This window comes from Petaurus breviceps, unplaced genomic scaffold (assembly GCF_028583685.1).
Source record: "Petaurus breviceps papuanus isolate PSGF00001 unplaced genomic scaffold, PetGlider_PUasm1.0 171, whole genome shotgun sequence".
NCBI classification, from domain to species: domain Eukaryota; kingdom Metazoa; phylum Chordata; class Mammalia; order Diprotodontia; family Petauridae; genus Petaurus; species Petaurus breviceps.
The window spans coordinates 19,352,032-19,355,135 of record NW_027185754.1 but is presented as its reverse complement, the minus strand read 5'-3'; the positions used below and the strand labels follow the sequence as shown (position 1 = coordinate 19,355,135).

General features: G+C 41.4%; 1 pseudogene; it reads right to left on the bottom strand.

Annotated features, from left to right (window-relative positions):
• Positions 1-1,587: 1,587 nt before the first annotated feature.
• Positions 1,588-2,507, bottom strand: LOC138157226 (general transcription factor 3C polypeptide 6 pseudogene; annotated as a pseudogene).
• Between the last annotated feature and the right edge of the window lie 597 nt (positions 2,508-3,104).

Below are 3,104 nucleotides of genomic sequence, written 5' to 3'. Positions count from 1 at the left end.
CTACTTCCAGCCATGAGTGACTGAGGGGACTAGTACTGTGTGATGGGAGAAAGTCTTCTAATTGGCTTCTGAATGTGCATGAAAAAAAATGAGTGACCCACCCGTTCTGGTTCTCTTTTTTTGGTGGGTTTTAGGAAGCAGGACTACTTTGTACTAGATACTTTCAAGAACCAGGGGAAGGGAAGGCATTTGTCCCATCTCCCACCTAGCTATGATGGCTGTGAGTATAAGACCACTTTTATCTTTAGTGTTTGCTCTTTGCCTTATATAAATAAGTATTCTGAGGTGGTGGTCATGTCTAGGCGACAACTTTGTGAGTTTAGGACATCCAGAGGTCCTGTCAAAGGTCTTACCAGCTACCAGAGGCAGGAGCAACCAGAGTGGAATTTACCTTTGGCAGTGGAGGTGTTACAGCTGGAAGGATCTGTGGACAGCAGTAGCTTCAGGATTGTGATATTTTGGATTCTAGAAAGGAACTGATCCTTGGAGTCCATCGGAGAGCTCCACCTGAGGGAAAGTTCATTAAGACTCCACAAAAGGACAAAAGGTCTTCCAGGGCCAAGGAGAGGTACCTCTTGGCCCCATGTGTTCTCTAATACATGTGACTCACTCTCATTGTACCATGATTTGCAGTCCACTCTTCCCAGGGACCTTGTGTCTATAAGAAGAGAATATATACCTGGCTTCAGGAAAATGTTTTTATGTCACCTATCCTTATTTACCCCTGCACAATTAAGACTTTATTTTACCACATGCCAAACATTTATTATAAACAATTGAGAAGTTAAAATATATCCAGGTTCCCCACTGTATTTATTATTTCATTTTCATGTAAATAAGACTATGTTACCACCTGGTTTATCTGACCTTCGTTTTTCTGGAATGGTTTGTTATGCAACCTTATGATCCTCTGTAGTTCCTCTCACTGAGAAATAAGGTATATGTTTCCAATGTTATAGAATCAGAAGTCTGTAATAATTCTGAAAATCAAATTTATACCATTGATTCTAAGATAGAGTAGCATCATGGTACAGAGGAGAGAGCCTTGAGAGTCACAAAGTTCCAGGTACCTGTGCCTGGCATACCAGCTATATTACTCCTAGGCAAATCACTTTACCTCTGAGGACCCCTCACAACACTATAAAATTAAGTTGGGGAGGGGGAAAGAAGTATAGGATGGGGATTGCATCAGCAATATAATCATTGGTACAGAACAAAGTGCCTTGATTAATTAGTAGGACCAGAAAGAAAATTTTGAATTTGTAGCTATTTTAGATTCAGGATCCCTCTACTCAAGCTCCCAGAAGTCTGCTATGCCATCCAAAATAGTGCCTTTACATACAATACTCACTTCAGCCAAAACTTCTAATTTAGAGAATCTGAAGGAGAGGAATCCTAATAAAAAAGCCCCATTTTTTAAAAAAAAACCTGGGTTTTACTTGCTCCTGACTTATTCAAATATATACATCTGTACCATGTGTATGGCCAATAGTCAGGGAATGACTCTTAAGAAATGAAAGCTGCACACTCAATTCTCCAAAACCAGAACTTTATGCCTGTACCTGGAACGTACAAGAATGATGTCACCTAAGCTTCTAAGGCAGGTTCCTGAGTTCCCATAGAAGTAGAATTGTTTGGGGCAGCTAGGTGGTACAGTGAATAGAGCACCAGCCCTGGAGTTAGGGGGACCTGAGTTCAAATCCGACCTCAGATACTTGACACACTTACTAGCTGTGTCACCTTGGGCAGGTCACTTAACCCCAATTGCCCTGCCCTCCCCCCTCCAAAAAGGAAAAACACAAACAAACCAAAAAAAGAAGTAGAATTATTTGTCTCAGAAGAAGGGGCATCAAGAAGAGAGCCAGCATCCTCCATTTCCTAGGGGTCTGGTTTTTCCAGTTCCTTGGCCCGTGCTTGTGTTCTCTTTGGCTGACATCTCTTGCTCTTCCATTTCCAAAGTTTTGTCTGGGGTTTGAACTACAACTTCCTCATCTTCCTTCTGATGTGCAGAGCTACAAATCATGTTGGATCTATATGAAAAATCATTGTCCTTGAACTGCATCCATTCTATACCAACTGTTTTTTTTTCTCTCTCCTCAATCAGAAGTGTGCTCATCATACTCAACTTCTTCATTGAATGGCACTTAAAATTCAGCTCTGTTTAATGGTTACCTTCTGCATCGACCTGCTCTGCATTTTCTTCAAACACAACACAGGTCCCAAGGGTATATTCATATTCCCTAGCAAAGACATAGCTGTTCACTTGAAAAATAGGTCAATTTCCAAAAATCTTGCATTTCTTTCCACATCTTGTTTTAAAAAAAAAAAACTCCAAAACCTATGAATCTACAATTCCTGACAAATCCACAAGGACCAATTACTCCTCCCCTTTTTCATTCTCCTCTTCATCATTCCCTGAGAACCCCCTCAAGAAGGAAAGCAACCGCCATGTCCACAAGACTATTGCCCAACTAGCCTTTCCCTCAGGCCCTACCTCCAGCTAGCATCACACAATCAAACACTAACCACCATCTTGAAAATGAGCAACTGAGAAGACACATCCTCCTTTTCTTGTTCCAGTGCCCTGTACCAACTATTTTTGCTATAACTTCTCCATAAATACCTTTGCTAAAAGCTGATTAATTCTGGATGACATGATTATTAATGGAGAGTACACCAGTCAGGGCTCAAGATCTACAATACTAGAAACCTCAGCTCCTTAGGGTTATGCTAGGATCCTGAGATGAGTCAGCTGTTCTCCAGGGATGCCAAGGACACGGGATTATGTGTGCCCATTTGGGGGAGTGGCCCTGAAGAATGTGTTTGTTGCACAAACATAATAATTTACACCAGTCTCAATAATATAATTTGCTCAATATGTAACCCCTTATTTCAAAGGCTCACTCCTGGGATTAAGGCCTTGGTACTTTGGCTCTCTCTGTTTCTCTGTTTGTCTCTGTCTCTCTGTGACTGTGTCTCTGTGTCTCTCTCTCCCCCCACTCCCTTCTTCTCTCTATGTGTGTCTCACTGTCTCCCTTTCTCTGATTATTCATTTCTCCTTCTTCCTTTCCTTTTCCCTTTCTCTCTCATTGAGTCTCCTTATA